This window comes from Salmo trutta, chromosome 9, assembly GCF_901001165.1.
Source record: "Salmo trutta chromosome 9, fSalTru1.1, whole genome shotgun sequence".
NCBI lineage: Eukaryota > Metazoa > Chordata > Actinopteri > Salmoniformes > Salmonidae > Salmo > Salmo trutta.
In genome coordinates this window covers 12,701,091-12,719,208 of record NC_042965.1, presented here as the reverse complement: position 1 = coordinate 12,719,208, position 18,118 = coordinate 12,701,091, and the positions used below count along the sequence as shown (strand labels likewise).

The following is an 18,118-nucleotide window of genomic DNA, read 5'->3' as shown; positions in this document are numbered from 1 at the left end:
ACCTGTGCCCTGGGCAGCTGTGATACAGTGATAAAGTGAGTGGGACCTGAGCCCAGCGTGTGTCTGTGTGTTCCTGCTCACAAGGAGAGCACTGGGAGAAAGCACAGCGTACTCTGCCTGGGAGGACTCCTGTGGACTAGGAGTGGTGTAGAAGGAGTGGTTGCTCTTCTCTTGTACTGTAGCCATGCAGTTTTTTATCTGGATACTGGGCTGCTTAATGCTGGATTCTTTCCTGCATGGACTATGCGTGGAGGGTCGATGGAGAGCATCTCACATGGTAGGGAACCCAAAGGAAATTGACTGTGGATACTTTAGGGAGAATTCACTAACTATAGTTCATAGTAGTGATGATCAGGTTGTAGATGTGAATGTCAAATACATTTGCTGCTGTGCTGACTACAGTGACACTATTGTATTCAGAACTGCTTAGATATCCCAGATGTGACATTCACTGTTGTGATTGTGTTGATTAAGTGCAGTGTATTTTCATCATGGTTATTAGGACATGTTTTGCTTCCCCTATGTTTCAGACATTGAGATGCTTTTGCCTTGTCAACATTTTCTTTGCTGTTGTTTAGTTGGCCGTTGGGGTATTGTACTTTAGCCTGAAGATAGAGACTCCACTAAACAGAGACTCCACTAAACAGAGACTCCACTAAACAGAGACACACCTAAACAGAGACTCCACTAAACAGAGACTCCACTAAACAGAGACTCCACTAAACACAGACTCCACTAAACAGAGACTCCACTAAACAGAGACTCCACTAAACAGAGACTCCACTAAACAGAGACTCCACTAAACAGAGACTCCACTAAACAGAGACTCTACTAAACAGAGACTCCACTAAACAGAGACTCCACTAAACAGAGACTCCACTAAATAGAGACTCCACTAAACAGAGACTCCACTAAACACAGACTCCACTAAACACAGACTCCACTAAACAGAGACTCCACTAAACAGAGACTCCACTAAACACAGACTCCACTAAACACAGACTCCACTAAACAGAGACTCCACTAAACAGAGACTCCACTAAACAGAAACTCCACTAAACACAGACTCCACTAAACAGAGACTCCACTAAACAGAGACCCCACTAAACAGATTCATATGACGCAATTGTTTCTTTGCCAGCACACGTGGGTACGTCATTGTCAAAAAAAGGTTTTCTTATGGCCTTGTTGTAGAAAATGTGAAATTCTGCCATCTTTTGTGATCTATCCTAAAATAGAATGTGACTCCAACGCAAGATGTGGTATGGAAATTATACTTACAGAACAAAGGAAAATGTCAAATATATTATAACTAATACACATTATTCTAGGGGCCTGTGAAATATTTTTAACCAACTGTTGTACTTCATCTCTGTATTACATCATGACTCATCCCCCTTTTTACTCTTCTACAAATATCCAATTTCCCCCTCTAGTAATACACTTCCTCATAACATCTCTGATTATTATATATAGCTTGGGATGATGGAGTGTACTTGCCCAGCTGCACTTTCAGACACTTTCAGCACCCTCATACCTGTGTCTAAGCCTTTGAGAAATGGTCCTCCTCATCATTTATTGTTAGGTCAGCCCATACAGATTTATCCCCTGCCTTTTCTTCAGGAATCTCTCACATGATGCGCAACCACACTAGAGTCTCTGGGTGAAATGGTCTTTGTTGACATATATCTTCCAGTCTGACCAGTAGAGATAACCTTGTTAGCTGAATGTCTTCCCTCTAATGAAAAGATTTCCTGGCTGCAGAATGCACCGGTCCCTATTCAAACCTCCCTGCTACATGATACAGGCACAATGCACTCGTCTCATCAGTCAAGCACTGTTCAGAATGGATGCAAATATTAGAGCTCGTTTATCCCCCCAAAGTTGATGTCCGTGCCCCCGCGGAAATCAAGTTAGCATAATAAACAAAATCCCGACAAAAATCTGTCAGTTTAAGCTAGAGATATATTTTTGTTGTTGCATTGGATGTGTCTCAATCCACCTCATCCCTCGATGTCGCACTGCTGCATCTGCGGTGGAAGGTGACAGAGCTAGAGCGGTGTTTGTCAGACCATGGGACATCACAAAATTCAGTCTTCTCACAAAATTGTCTGTAGCGTCCGAACAGTTTGGCCTAAAAACTATTATGACCCCTCTATGAAAAGATGAGCATTTTGGGACGTGTTTAAAGTTGGTACAGCCGATCTGCCAACTTCTGTCTGTAGCGTCCGAACAGTTTGGGCTAATATGACCCCTAATATGACCCCTCTGAGACTCAGGAACATGTACATGTCGTTTTGCTCTAGGACATCCACAGGCCTCACAAGACTCGTCTGAAGGTCCCCCAGTACCAGTTGAACAAATGAATGAACTATACTATCCAGGCTGTATCACAACCGGCCGTGATTGGGAGTCCCATAGGGCGGGGCTCAATTTGCCCAGCGTTGTCCGGGTTTGGCTGAGGTAGACCGTTATTGTAAATAAGAATTTGTTCTTAACTGACTTGCCTAGTTAAATTAAAAAATATATATATATACAAAATACTGCGTGCACAATTATTAGGCAAGTGAGTATTCTGATCTTATCATTGTTTCTATTCACATTTTCAAACTCCAAACCATATAAACTTGAATGCTTATTGGATTTAATCATTTTCAGGTGATATGTATTTGTGTAATGAGGGAGGGTGTGGCGAAAGTGAATAACACCTTATATCAAGGTGTGCATAATTATTAGGCAGCCTCATTACCTCAGGTAAAATGAGCCAAAAAAAAAAGCCAAAAATGTAAAATGCCTTTCAGACGGATGCGACACTCTTTAAATAGCTAAACTATTGAGGTGTGACCACCGGACATTCAAACGTTTTGTTGCAAATAGTCAACTGGGGCGCAAAAAACGCATGGGGAAGAAAAGGAGCAAATTAACTGCAAAAGACTTGAGAAGAATTAAACGTCAAACTACCAGGAACCCATTATCCTCCAGTGCCACCGTATTCCAAAACTGCAACCTACCTGGAGTGTTCAGAAGTACAAGGTGTCAAGTGCTCAGAGACATGGCAAGGTGAAGAAGACTGAAACAAGACCACCACTGAATAAGATTCACAAGTTGAAGCGTCAAGATTGGGCAAAGAAATACCTGAAGACAGATTTTTCAAAGGTTTTATGGACAGATGAAATGAAAGTGACTGTTGATGGACCAAATGGATGGGCCCGTGGCTGGATCAGTAATGGACACAGGGCACCACTTTGAGTCAGGTGCCAGCAAGGTGAAGGAGGGGTACTGGTATGGGCTGCTATCATTGAGGATGAGGTAGTTGGACCTTTTCGGGTTGAAGATGGACTGAAACTCAACTCCCAAACCTACTGCCAGTTTCTGGAAGATTCTTTCGTCAAACAGTGGTACAGGAAGAAGTCCTCAGCATTCTAGAAGGCCATGATCTTTATGCAGGACAATGCTCCATCACATGCATCCAAGTACTCCACTGCTTGGCTAGCCAGCAAGGGCCTCAAAGATGCCTGAGTAATGACCTGGCCCCCTTCCTCACCTGACTTAAATCCTATTGAGAACTTGAAGGCCCTTCTCAAATATGAGATTTACAGTGATGGAAGACAATACACCTTTTTGAACAACATTTGGGAGGCTGTGGTTGTTGCTTCAGCAAAAATTGATCGTGAACAGATCAAGAAACTGACAGACTCCATGGATGGAAGGCTCATGGCAGTAATTGAAAATAAGGGTGGCTATATTGGTAACTGAATATTTTTGAAAGGCCAAAAATGTTATATAATTGTCATTTTGTGTTACTTATCTGTTACACTTACTCTAAAAATTGAGAATAAACAAGTGATTTGAGAGAAATGATTTTTGTAATTTAGTTGCCTAATAATTGTGCACACTAATAATTGTGCACACAATTGTGCAACATTCAGGTTTGAGGATCAATAACATTTTAGATTGACTGAGAGCATTGTGTTTGTTCAACAATAAAATTAATCCCGAGGAATACAATTTGCCTAATAATTGTGCACGCAGTGTATATATATGGAGACTGTTTAATGCCCACCCCAAAATAGTTATTATATCTCTCAGATATAGGACAGACACTTCAGAACAAACTTCCCTTTGATTTGTTTATGGGGACTATATGTTGTTCCATGTAGTGAATTTGTTATTCAATGCACTTGTATGGGCTTATCTTGAACGGATCTTGAACGTAAACCGAAATACAATTTTTCATTAAATATGTCTTTTTGATTTTTGAGGGATACTTCAATGGGTCTTACATTTCAAAAACAAATTGCAAAATGATCCTTGGTATGACCTTCTTAAAATAATTCCATATAGCTTAGTAGAACACCCTCCCTCTCCAGGCTTAGACAGGCCTTAGACTGTAACGGCTTATACACATATAGCTAAAGTCAGAAGTTTACATACACTTAGGTTGGAGTCATTAAAACTCGTTTTTCAACCACTCCACAAATGTATTGTTAACAAACTATAGTTTTGGCAAGTCGGTTAGGACATCTACTTTGTGCATGACACAAGTAATTTTTCCAACAATTGTTTACAGACAGATTATTTCACTTATAATTCACTGTATCACAATTCCAGTGGGTCAGAAGTTTACATACACTAAGTTGGCTGTGCCTTTAAACAGCTTGAACAATTCCAGAAAATCTTGTCATGCTTTAGAAGCTTCTGATAGGCTAATTGACATCATTTGAGTCAACTGGAGGTGTACCTGTGGCTGTATGTCACGTCCTGACCAGTAAAAGGGGTTATTTGTTATTGTAGTTTGGTCAGGACGTGGCAGGGGGTATTTGTTTTATGTGGTTCGGGCTGGTTGTGTTAGTAGTTGGGTGTTTGATTTATTATTCCGGGTTTTGGGCACTGTTCTATGTTAATGTATTTCTATGTTTAGTCTAGTCATTTGTATTTCTATGTTTAGTTAATTGGGGGTTGGACTCTCAATTGGAGGCAGGTGTTTTCTAGTTGCCTTTGATTGAGGGTTCTATAAATAGGTATGTGTGTGTGTTAGTATTTTGTGGGAGATTGTTCTTGTTTAGCTATGTGTGCCTGACAAGACTGTCAAGTTCGTTTTGTGTTTTGTATACGTTTTTTTTTTTTCCTTCTTCACATAAATAAAAGAAGATGAGGGTACATTTTCCCGCTGCGTCTTGGTCTCAACCCTACGACAACCGTGACACTGTATTTCAAGGCCTACCTTCAAACTCAGTGCCTCTTTGCTTGACATCATGGGAAAATCTAAAGAAATCAGCCAAGACCTCAGAAAAAGAATTGTAGACCGCCGCAAGTCTGGTTCATCCTAGGGAACAATTTCCAAATGCCTGAAGGCACCACGTTCATCTGTACAAACAATAGTACGCAAGTATAAACACAATTGGACCACGCAGCCGTCATACCGCTCAGGAAAGAGACGTGTTCTGTCTCCTAGAGATGAATGTACCTTGGTGCGAAAATTGCAAATCAATCCCAGAACAACAGCAAAGGACCTTGTGAAGATGCTGGAGGAAACAGGTACAAAAGTATCTATATCCACAGTAAAACGAGTCCTATATCAACATAACCTGAAAGGCCGCTCAGCAAGGAAGAAGCCACTGTTCCAAAACTGCCATAAAAAAGCCAGACTACGGTTTGCAGCTGCATATGGGGACAAAGATTGTACTTTTTGGAAAAATGTCCTCTGGTCTGATGAAACAAAAATAGAACGGTTTGGCCATAATGACCATCATTATGTTTTGAGGAAAAAGGGGAGGCTTGCAAGCCAAAGAACACCATCACAACCGTGAAGCACGGGGGTGGCAGCATCATGTTATGGGGGTGCTTTGCTGCAGGAGGGACTGGTGCTCTTCACAAAATAGATGGCATCATGAGTAATTAAAATTATGTGGATATATTGAAGCAACATCTCAAGACATCAGTCAGGAAGTTAAAGCTTGGTCGCAAATGGGTCTTCAAAATGGACAATGACCTCAAGCATACTTCCAAAGTTGTGTCAAAATGGCTTAAGGGCAACAAAGTCAAGGTATTGGAGTGGCCATCACAAAGCCCTGACCTCAATCCTATAGAACTGTTCACTGCCCTGGCACCCCAATGGTGGAACAAGCTCCCTCACGACGCCAGGACATCGGAGTCAGTCACCACCTTCCGTAGACACCTGAAACCCCACCTCTTTAAGGAATACCTGGAATAGGATATAGTAATCCTTCTAACCCCCCCCCCCCAAAAAAAAGATATAGATGTACTATTGTAAAGTGGTTGTTCCACTGGATATCATAAGGTGAATGCACCAATTTGTAAGTCGCTCTGGATAAGAGCGTCTGCTAAATGACATAAATGTAAATGTAAATGTAACTGAAAAAGCATGCAAGGAGGCCTACAAACCTGACTCAGTTACACCAGCTCTGTCATGAGGAATGGGCCAAAATTCACCCAACTTATTGTGGGAAGCTTGTGGAAGGCTACCCGAAACGTTTGACCCAAGTTTAAGAATTAAAGGCAATGCTATCAAATACTAATTGAGTGTATGTAAACTTCTGTCCCACTGGGAATGTGATGAAAGAAATAAAAGCTGAAATAAATCATTCTCTCTACTATTATTCTGACGTTTCACATTCTTAAAATAAAGTGGTGATCCTAACTGACCTAAGACAGGGAATTTTTACTAGGATTAAATGCCAGAAATTGTGAAAAACTGTGTTTAAATGTATTTGGCTAAATTGTATGTAAACTTCTGACTTCAACTGTATACATGGTTTAGGTTTAGACATTACACAAAGGATCTCTCACCAGGGTTTTGTGTTTGTTTGCACTAAAAGCGAATTATCCTTTATATTCTTCTAATGCTTTGTGTGTCTATCAGGCAAGACGTGGTTAGAAATAGATGCATGGTTTATTACTTCATAATCAATTTGAGTTTGTACTGTATGTCCTGTATTATGCCGAGATGAATACGACAGACTCATTATTGATCCACCACAGAGATCAAAGAGTCTGGAGTACTGTGTTCCTTGGCCACATGCTCATCTTCAGTTCACACTTTTGAGCAGAGTTCCAGCTCAAACCCCCAGACCCAGACCCCCGGATCAATTGTTCCCACAAACCACTGACTCACTCCCTCATTGCACTAGTCTATTCTGTTCTGCTGCAGCCACTGGCAGTTGGCCAAGTATTTTGCCTCTCTATTACAGGTGCTAACAGTGTAATTTCCCTTAGTGTTTCCCTTCGAACATCAAACCTCCTATAGTAGGTTTGTGCATAACTTGTATAGCACAATGCTCTCCCTTGCACTATCATTCTGTTACTGCTCTGCCTTTTCCTCTAATCCAGTGCTTCCATTCCGGGGCTCAGCCCGGGGATGAGAGGCAGAGCTATAGGGAGGTTAAGGAGCTTAGTTGGACAAATAGTTTCAGGCCCAGGGAGATAAAGTATCCGCTCATCTGAGAGAGGTCGCTGAGATAGCGAGAGCACATTAATACTATCTTATCACAGATAAAGGCCCATTGTCTGCTCTAGTAGAGGCCCGTGTGAGGTAGACTGAAGCTCTGCCACTCACCTGGACACAGCTATCTCTCTAATGTCATCCCAGCTTCTCTTTGAAGTTGATGGTCATCAGGCCCAGACTTGTTAACCCATTTTTAAACTTATGTAAGTGACGCTGAGCATTGTCTATAGTCAAAAACGAATAGTACCGTTTCTATGTTAATAAGCACCTACACTGAGTATACAAACATTAAGAACACCTGCTCTTTCCATGACATAGACTGACCAGGTGAATCCAGGTGAAAGCTATGATCCCTTATTGATGTCACTTGTTAAATCCACTTCAATCAGTGTAGATGAAGGGGAGGAGACCGGTTAAAGAAGGATTTTTAAGCCTTAAGACAATTGAGACATGGATTGTGTACAGTTGAAGTCGGAAGTTTACATACGCCTTAGCCAAATAGATTTAAACACAGTTTTTCACAATTCCTGACATTTAATCCTAGTAAAAATTCCCTGTATGAGGTCAGTTAGGATCACCACTTTATTTTAAGAATGTGAAATGCCAGAATAATAGCGATTTATTTCAGCTTTTATTTCTTTCATCACAATCCCAGTGGGTCAGAAGTTTACATACACTCAATTAGTATTTGGTAGCATTGCCTTTAAATTGTTTAACTTGGGTCAAACGTTTCAAGTAGCCTTCCACAAGCTTCGCACAATAAGTAGAGTAAATTTTTGCCCGTTCCTCATGACAGAGCTGGTGTAAATGAGTCAGGTTTGTAGACCTCCTTGCACACACATGCTTTTTCAGTTCTGCCCACAAATGTTCTATAGGATTGAGGTCACTCCAATGGCCACTCCAATACCTAGACTTTGTTGTCCTTAAGCCATTTTGCCACAACTTTGGAAGTATGCTTGGGGTCATTGTCCATTTGGAAGACCCATTTGCGACCAAGCTTTAACTTCCTGACTGATGTCTTGAGATGTTTCAATATATCCATAGAATTTTCTGTCTTCATGATGCCATCTATTTTGTGAAGTGCAGCAGTCCCTCCTGCAGCAAAGCACCCCCATAACATGATGCTGCCACCCCTGTGCTTGACGGTTAGGATGGTGTTCTTTGGCTTACAAGCGACCCCCTTTTTCCTCCAAACATAATGATGGTCATTATGGCCAAACCATTCTATTTTTGTTTCATCAGACCAGAGGACATTTCTCCAAAAAGTATGATCTTTGTCCCCATGTCCAGTTGCAAAACGTAGTGTGGCTTTTTTATGGCAGTTTTGGAGCAGTGGCTTCTTCCTTGCTGAGCGGACTTTCAGGTTATGTCAATATAGGTCTCGTTTTACTGTGGATATAGATACTTTGTACCTGTTTCCCCCAGCATCATGACAAGGTCCTTTGCTGTTGTTCTGGGATTGATTTGCACTTTTCGCAGCAAAGTACGTTCATCTCTAGGAGACAGAAGGCGTCACCTTCCTGAGCGGTATGACGGCTGCATGGTCCCATGGTGTTTATACGTGCGTACTATTGTTTGTACAGATGAATGTGGTACCTTCAGGCATTTGGAAATTGCTCCCAAGGATGAACCAGACTTGTGGAGGTCAACAATTTTTTTCTGAGGTCTTGGCTGATTTCTTTTGATCTTCCCATGATGTCAAGCAAAGAGACACTGTTTGAAGGTAGGCCTTGAAATACATCCACAGGTACACCTCCAATTGACTCAAAGGATGTCAATTAGCCTATCAGAAGCTTCTAAAGCCATGGCATCATTTTCTGGAATTTTCCAAGCTGTGTTAAAGGCACAGTCAACTTAGTATATGTAAACTTCTGACCCACTGGAATTGTGATACAGTGAATTATAAGTGAAATAATCTGTCTGTAAACAATTGTTGGAAAAATTACTTGTGTCATGCACAAAGTAGATGTCCTAACCGACTTGTCAAAACCATAGTTTGTTAACAAGACATTTGGGGAGTGGTTGAAAAACGAGTTTTAATGACTCCAACCTAAGTGTATGTAAACTTCCGACTTCAACTATATGTGTGCCATTCAGAGAGTAAATGGGCAAGACAAAAACATGTAAGTGCCTTTGAGCTGGGTATGGTAGTGCCAGGCGCACCAGTTTGTGTCAAGAATGTCAACTCTACAGTTTCCCGTTTGTATCAAGAATGGTCCACCACCCAAAGGACATCCAGCCAACTTGACACAACTGTGGAAAGCATTGGAGTCAACATGGGCCAGCGTCCCTGTGGAATGCTTTCAACACCTTGTGGAGTCCATGCCCCAACAAATTGAGGCTGTTCTGAGGGGAAAAGGTGGGGTGCAACTTAATATTAGGAAGGTGTTCCTAATGTTTGGTATACATGGAATTGGGGAAATGTTGATCTATTTAATGCTGTCTCAGTCATTTGTTGTTGTTCATTTGATGAAACTGTTTGATGGAGATGTATCTGTTGTGGGTGAGTGACCATTCTAGGTACTGTGTACCAGGGGGATCTGGTTATGTGGCTGCAACCATTAACCACAGTTATCTCTCTCTCTTCGTAGGATCCCTCCCTCCAAGAAGGCAACTCTCCTATCTCCGAGAGCTCAGCCACCCCACAACAAGGGAATGGGCTTGTGGTAGTTGATGATGCGAATCCCTCTATCCTTACCTTACCCCACACTGGTATAGCTGGCCATGACAGCAAGTACTCCTTTACAGTCACAGCCTTGGATGAGAACATCACCACATAGAATCAAAGTCAGTGATTTCACACAAGCAAAGTTATGTTTACTGAACATCTGATTTTATGGAGACAGGAAGCAGAAGAAACTGACATTTGAGTGGGGATCTTAGAATATGGAACAGTCATCTATTTCTTCCTCATGAGAAGTACTGTATGTCTTCAGGGGTTTATTCAGCTATGGTTTTCTTGTAAGACACTGATATCTTTGTCTCTATCGGAAAATGAAAACATCAGTGGTTTGTAACTGCCTCTAATTTTAATTAAAAAATCTCCCACTGCAGCTCATGTAATGCCAAAAAAACAACTCCCTTTAATCTTGACATTTTTTTATTGCTACAAGTACAGGTTATGGAAATACTGTACAAATGCTGTGGTTGAATCTACCCATAGGACATGGACATAGACTGATTCATGCACTCTACAAAATGACAGGAGAGGAAATAATCATTTTAAAAAGATGTGGCATTAATATGGTACTGCAGACCAAAATGTACACTTTGCCACTCTGTTGCATCATCCTCTAGTTCTATTGCCAAACCGTGACCTTTTCAGGTTGTTCCAGTATTATTATAACTTCCTGTAAATATCTGTCCCTACGTTCACCACATTGTCGTTCCTGCAGGTATGTGCAGGCAGAAAAGGTCCTCTTGGGTTTAAAGGAGACAAGGTAAGGGAATAGATCTCTGGTGAAATAATTGTTTGGAAAAAAGTTTGAGTAATGATGAATAAGGATGATGAATGATGAGTAAAACCCAAATGACCTATGGATTTTATGGTATGTATGTGAACGTGTTTTTAAAGTCTGCGTTGTGACTTGCAGTTGGTTGAGCATCGTCACTCATTGTCATAGACTGCTCTGTTACCTGTGATTCTCTGGGGTTCTCAGGGGGTCAGAGGGCAGGAGGTCAGGAGAGGTGATACAGGCTTCCCAGGTCCTCCAGGACTCCCCACCCTCTACCTTTGGAGGAACTCCCAGGAGGACAGGACTTCCTTCAGGGTAAGATTCTTTCTGTATTTCCAGTGTCCACTGTCCACCCATCTTACAGCATCCTGCCTGGGAGTGTTATGAAACTTAATGTAACGTCCAGTTTTGCCGCATGTGCTGTCAAAAAATAGCTTGATCTCCCAGTTCACCAGGACATGTTGTTGGATGTGCGTCACAGCAGAGCAGCAGCCCTGGCCCTGACACCGACCCAGCCATGGCAGTGTTCTCACCAGACTCCCCAGTCCGGCTATTTTGGACTGGAAACGTCAGCCTGCCTTAATACCACAGTCCTCAACTCCACCCAGGTTGCTGTAATTGAAGGCAGTTGTATATATTATCTTATGATGATTAAAGTTGATTGCTGCAATTGTGTAAGTGCGTCGACGTGGCAGATAAGTTACTGGAAGTATATTTTAGGGATCAACAGGAAAAATAATTTGTGACACAAAGACATTAAGTACTGATATGGATTTCATACACAGGAGCCGCCTGTATCTAATTTTGAAACGGATCCGTTGTATTCACACGGTACTTTCTCGAGTCGTGTTTATTTCCCACATCTTAATGCTGGAATGTTTCCCCAACCTCATCGTGAAAGAAATACATTGCAATGTGATTAGATAGGCAAATGTGAATGAGACTAAAGCATGTCCCAGCTCCGTCAGCAACACTGATGTAGCTAGCTACAGTAATGAGGCTTGATGTGTCAGCGGATGGTGCATTGTAACCACCAGTATGACACCACGGTTTATCCCCTGTGCTTTGGTTTCCCCCTCTCTCTCCAGTGACTACAGGCCCAGAGCTGTGGGAATGTTCCACAGTGTTGCTGGGAGCACACTGGGGCCGGTGAAAGATTTAGATTTTACTTTGAGCAAACAGTTTATTTGTTTATTTGGATACCCATTAGCTTTTGCAGAAGCAGCAGCTACTCTTCCTGGGGTCCACAAAAAATCACAAAACTTGATAAGTAACTAAGCACTGGTACACACATTTAAAATGCAACAATATACAAACAATAAAAATACATAAAAATTGGGGTTCAGTATGTCTGTGTGTGTGTCCTCACAGTCCCCTCTGTTCCATGAGATGTTGTTTATTCAGTTTTTTTAATGTAATTTTGCTGTTTGCTTGAGTTATTGGAGATGGAAGGGAGTTCCATGCGATCATGCCTCTGTATCAGTGGAGGCTGCTGAGGGGAGGATGGCTCATAATAATGGCTGGAACGAAGCCAATGGAATGGCATGTACTTGGTACCATTCCACTTATTCTGCTCCGGCCATTACCACAAGCCTGTCCGCCCCAATTAAGGTGCCACCAAACTCCTGGCTCTGTAAAATACTGTGTGTTGCTGTGAATTTGTTTTGGACTTGGGGACTGTGAAGAGACCACTGGTGGCATGTCTTGTGGGGTATGTATGGATGTCTGAGCTGAATGTTATTTAATTATGCAGATAATCCTGAATTTTATCACAGTAATAGATCTCATAAAACTAGAAGAGAAGCAACTAGTCTCTTGTCAACTGTCAACCAGAAAAGACTGGCATGTATGTTGTTGATGTTAGTTCTGAATGTGCAGTGAGGGCAAGGCGTGCTGCTCTATTTTGAGCCAGCTCCCTGAACAACTAGTTGATTTTTGTGTAAATTCTTTATAACAGACATACAGAGGTAGCGCCCCCAGTGGCCGGGGACTTTAATGCAGGAACATTTAAATCTGTTTTACCTTATTTATAGCAGCATGTTACATGTGCAACCAGAGGGAAAAACCTCTGGAACATCTTTAATCCACGCACAGAGACGCGTACAAAGCTCTCCCTCGCCCTCCATTTGGAAAATCTGACCATAGCTCTATCCTCCTGATTCCTGCTTACAAGCTAAAACTCAAGCAGGAAGTACTAGTGACTCGCTCAATACGAAGTGGTCAGATGACACAGATGCTAAGCTACAGGACTATTTTGCTAGCACAGACTGGAATATGTTCCGAGATTCTTCCGAAGGAGTACACCACATCAGTCCTTGGCTTCATCAGTAAATACATCGATGACGTCATCCCCACAGTGACCGTACGTACATACCGCAACCAGAAGCCATGGATTACAGGCAACATCCGGACATTGCCACTTTCAAGGAGCGGGACTCTAACCCGGACGCTTATAAGAAATCCCCCTATGCCCTCCGATGAACCATCAAACAGGCAAAGCATCAATACAGGACTAAGATTGAATCCTACTACACCGGCTCCGACGGTACTGGAGCACCAAGTCTAGGTTCAAAAGGTTTCTTCACAGCTTCTATCCCCAAGCCATAAGGCTCCTGAACAGCTAACCAAATGGCTTCCCTGGCTATTTACATTAACCCCCCTCGACCTACATGTACATATTACCTCAATTACCTCGACTAACCTGTGCCCCCTCACATTGACTCTCTACCGGTACTCCCTGTACTGTATATAGCCTCCTTACTGTTATTTTATTGTTGCTCTTCAATTATTTGTTATTTTTAGGTTTTCTATTTTTTACTTCAGTTTATTTAGAAAATACTTTCTTAACACTTCTTTTTTCTTAAAACGGCATTGTTATTTAAGGGCTTGTAAGTAAGCATTTCACTGTAAGGTCTACTACATCTGTTGTATTTGACCATGTGACAAATAACATTTAATTAGATTTGGTTAAAGATATATCAAATAGGGATGGCAATACACTCTACCACCATTCTAAACACTTGTGTGTTTCCCTCTCAATAGTATTGGTGAAGTTGGTGACTTGTATTCCATATACTGTAACAGTGTAGTAGTTGAGCCTGTATGAGCCCAAATCTACTGTACCTAGGACCTCTTATAACATCTAAACAGCATTAGTGTCTTATTAATGTTTCATACAGCAGCATGTGCATTACAGTGTAGTTTTAACACTCTGTTGTTAGTGTTATTGTCTTAATGCCGATATCGTTCACATGATGTAACCTCTCTGTCCCATATCATTCCAATGACCTCTGCTTGTTTTTTCCAGCGATGATCCCTCTATCATTTGCTGCGGGCAGGCAGGCCTGTAAGTATCACAGCTCAGCTATGTGCAATGTACTACAGTGAGTCAGAGATGCTGTGTGTGTCTGAGTGTGTTACTGATTGACCTCTTCCTGTTAAATCCTCAGACAGAACAGGATCCTACTGGACTGATAGGGGAAACGGGCAAACCTGGCCTACCAGTGAGTGGTATATCCATTTACAGTACACTATTAACTAATGAACTATGGTCATATGCCCTTGGACCTATTCATGCAAAGCCTTTGATGTACTGTAAGTGTAAATTACTGATAGATGCTGTCTTTGTGCAGGGAATTCCTGGAGATCCTGGCCACAGAGGAATGGCAGGACACAGGGGAGACATGGTAATATTAACAATGCAATTAGCAACTTGTTATACAGATGTTCTTCTAGTTGAATATCTAGTTCTAATTGTAGTTGTGTTTTCAAGACTCAGTATTCTCTACCATCTGAAATCTGCTAGACTTTGTGGCCTTGTTCTAAAAGAAGTTAAATACATGAATCAAGCCTGGTGTTATTTCTATGTGCCAGGGTTACCCTGGGCCGAAGGGCGTTCAAGGCCAAGCAGGAACCTGGGGGAATAATGGCGGGTATGGTCTGGATGGACGGCCAGGGCCACTGGAATTCCCAGGCCTTCAGGTAACACAAAAAACATTCAGATGGCACGTACAGTGCCATGTACACTTTTTCCACATTTTGTTACGTTAAAGCCTTATTCTAAAAAATATTAAATGTAATTTTTTTCTCAGCAATCTCCTCACAATACCTCATAATGACAAAGCGAAAACAGCTTTTTAGATTTATTTGCAAATGTATTAAGAGTAAAAACAGATACCTTATTTACTTTAAGTATTCAGACCCTTTGCTATGAGACTCAAACTTGAGCTCAGGTGCATGCTGTTTCCATTGATCATCCTTGAGATGTTTCTACAACTTCATGAGTCCACCTGCGTGAAATTGAATTGATTGGACATGATTTGGAAAGGCACACACCTGTCTATATAAGGTCCCACAGTTGACAGTGCATGTCAGAACAAAAACCAAGCCATGAGGTCGAAGGAATTGTCCGTAGAGCTCTGAGACAGGATTGTGTCAAAGCACAGATCTGGGGAAGGGTAGCAAAATATTTCTGCAGCATTGAAGATCCCCAAAAACACAATGCCCTCCATCATTCTTAAATGGATGAAGTTTGGAAGCACCAAGACTCTTCCTAGAGCTGGTCGCCCGGCCAAACAGAGCAATCGGGGGAAAAGGGCCTTGGTCAGGGCTCTATATTTCCTCTGTGGAGATGGGAGAACCCTCCAGAAGGACAACCATCTCTGCAGCAATCCACCAATCATGCCTTTATGGTAGAGTGGCCAGACGGAAGCCACTCCTCAGAAAAAGGCACATGACAGCCCGCTTGGAGTTTGCCAAATGGCACCTAAAGACTCTCAGACCATGAGAAACAACATTCTCTTGTCTGATAAAACCAAGATTTAACTCTTTGGCCTGAATGCCAAGCGTCACATCTGGAGGAAACCTGGCATCATCCCTACGGTGAAGCATGGTGTTGGCAGCATCATGCTATGGAGATGTTATTTAGTGGCAGGGACTGGGAGACTAGTCAGGATCGAGGCAACGATGAACAGAGTAAAGTATAGAGAGATCCTTGATGAAAACCTACCCCAGAGCGCTCAGGACTTCAGACCGGGGTGAAGTTTCACCTTCCAACAGGACAACGACCCTAAGCACACAGCCAATACAACGCAGGAGTGGCTTCGGGACAAGTCTGAATTTCTTTGAGTGGCCCAGCCAGAGCCTGGACTTGAACCCGATCGAACATCTATGGAGAGACCTGAAATTAGCTGTGCAGCAACACTCCCCATCCAACCTGACAGAGCTTGAGAGGATCTGCATAGAGGAATAGGAGAAACTCCCTAAATACAGGTGTGCCACGCTTGTAGCGTCAATCCCAAGAAGATTCAAGGCTGAAATCGCTGCTAACGGTGCTTCAACAAAGTACTGAGCAAAGAGTCTGAATACTTAGGCAAATGTTATACACTGCTCAAAAAATAAAGGGAACACTTAAACAACACAATGTAACTCCAAGTCAATCACACTTCTGTGAAATCAAACTGTCCACTTAGGAAGCAACACTGATTGACAATAAATTTCACATGCTGTTGTGCAAATGGAATAGACAACAGGTGGAAATGATAGGCAATTAGCAAGACACCCCCAATAAAGGAGTGGTTCTGCAGGTGGGGACCACAGACCACTTCTCAGTTCCTATGCTTCCTGGCTGATGTTTTGGTCACTTTTGAATGCTGGCGGTGCTTTCACTCTAGTGGTAGCATGAGACGGAGTCTACAACCCACACAAGTGGCTCAGGTAGTGCAGCTCATCCAGGATGGCACATCAATGCGAGCTGTGGCAAGAAGGTTTGCTGTGTCTGTCAGTGTAGTGTCCAGAGCATGGAGGCACTACCAGGAGACAGGCCAGTACATCAGGAGACGTGGAGGAGGCCGTAGGAGGGCAACAACCCAGCAGCAGGACTGCTACCTCCGCCTTTGTGCAAGGAGGAGCAGGAGAAGCACTGCCAGAGCCCCTCAAAATGACCTCCAGCAGGCCACAAATGTGCATGTGTCTGCTCAAACGGTCAGAAACAGACTCCATGAGGGTGGTATGAGGGCCCGACGTCCACAGGTGGGGGTTGTTCTTACAGCCCAACACCGTGCAGGACGTTTGGCATTTGCCAGAGAACACCAAGATTGGCAAATTCGCCACTGGCGCCCTGTGTTCTTCACAGATGAAAGCAGGTTCACACTGAGCACATGTGACAGACGTGACAGAGTCTGGAGACGCCGTGGAGAACGTTCTGCTGCCTGCAAAATCCTCCAGCATGACCGGTTTGGCGGTGGGTCAGTCATGGTGTGGGGTGGCATTTCTTTGGGGGGCCGCACAGCCCTCCATGTGCTCGCCAGAGGTAGCCTGACTGCCATTAGGTACCGAGATGAGATCCTCAGACCCCTTGTGAGACCATATGCTGGTGCGGTTGGCCCTGGGTTCCTCCTAATGCAAGACAATGCTAGACCTCATGTGGCTGGAGTGTGTCAGCAGTTCCTGCAAGAGGAAGGCATTGATGCTATGGACTGGCCCGCCCGTTCCCCAGACCTGAATCCAATTGAGCAGATCTGGGACATCATGTCTCGCTCCATCCACCAACGCCACGTTGCACCACAGACTGTCCAGGAGTTGGCGGATGCTTTAGTCCAGGTCTGGGAGGAGATCCCTCAGAAGACCATCCGCCACCTCATCAGGAGCATGCCCAGGCGTTGTAGGGAGGTCATACAGGCACGTGGAGGCCACACACACTACTGAGCCTCATTTTGACTTGTTTTAAGGACATTACATCAAAGTTGGATCAGCCTGTAGTGTGGTTTTCCACTTTAATTTTTAGTGTGACTCCAAAACCAGACCTCCATGGGTTGATAAATTGGATTTCCATTGATTATTTTTGTGTGATTTTGTTGTCAGCACATTCAACTATGTAAAGATAAAAGTATTTAATAAGATTATTTCTTTCATTCAGATCTAGGATGTGTTTAAGTGTTCCCTTTATTTTTTTGAGCAGTATATTTAAAAAAAAATGTTTGCGAACATTTCTAAAAACATTTTTTGCTTTGTCATTATGGGATATTGTGTGTAGATTGATGAGGGGGGAAAAAACAATACAATTTTAGAATAAGGCTGTAATGTAACAAAATGTGGAAAAGGTCAAGGGGTCTGAATACTTTCCGAATGCACTGTATGTTACAAATTTACCACCAGTAAAACATTTGAACTGAGTAAAATCAAAGGCATTACTGTGTTG

The 18,118-nt window shown here is 42.6% G+C and overlaps 1 long non-coding RNA gene across 1 annotated transcript; it reads left to right on the top strand.

Annotated features, from left to right (window-relative positions):
- Positions 1 to 205: 205 nt before the first annotated feature.
- Positions 206 to 14,851, top strand: LOC115199619 (uncharacterized). Its single transcript, XR_003879389.1, has 8 exons — positions 206 to 277; positions 10,057 to 10,252; positions 10,861 to 10,905; positions 11,125 to 11,235; positions 14,228 to 14,266; positions 14,370 to 14,423; positions 14,553 to 14,606; positions 14,794 to 14,851. It is a non-coding gene; the product is annotated as an uncharacterized LOC115199619 (long non-coding RNA).
- The last annotated feature ends 3,267 nt before the right edge of the window (positions 14,852 to 18,118 follow it).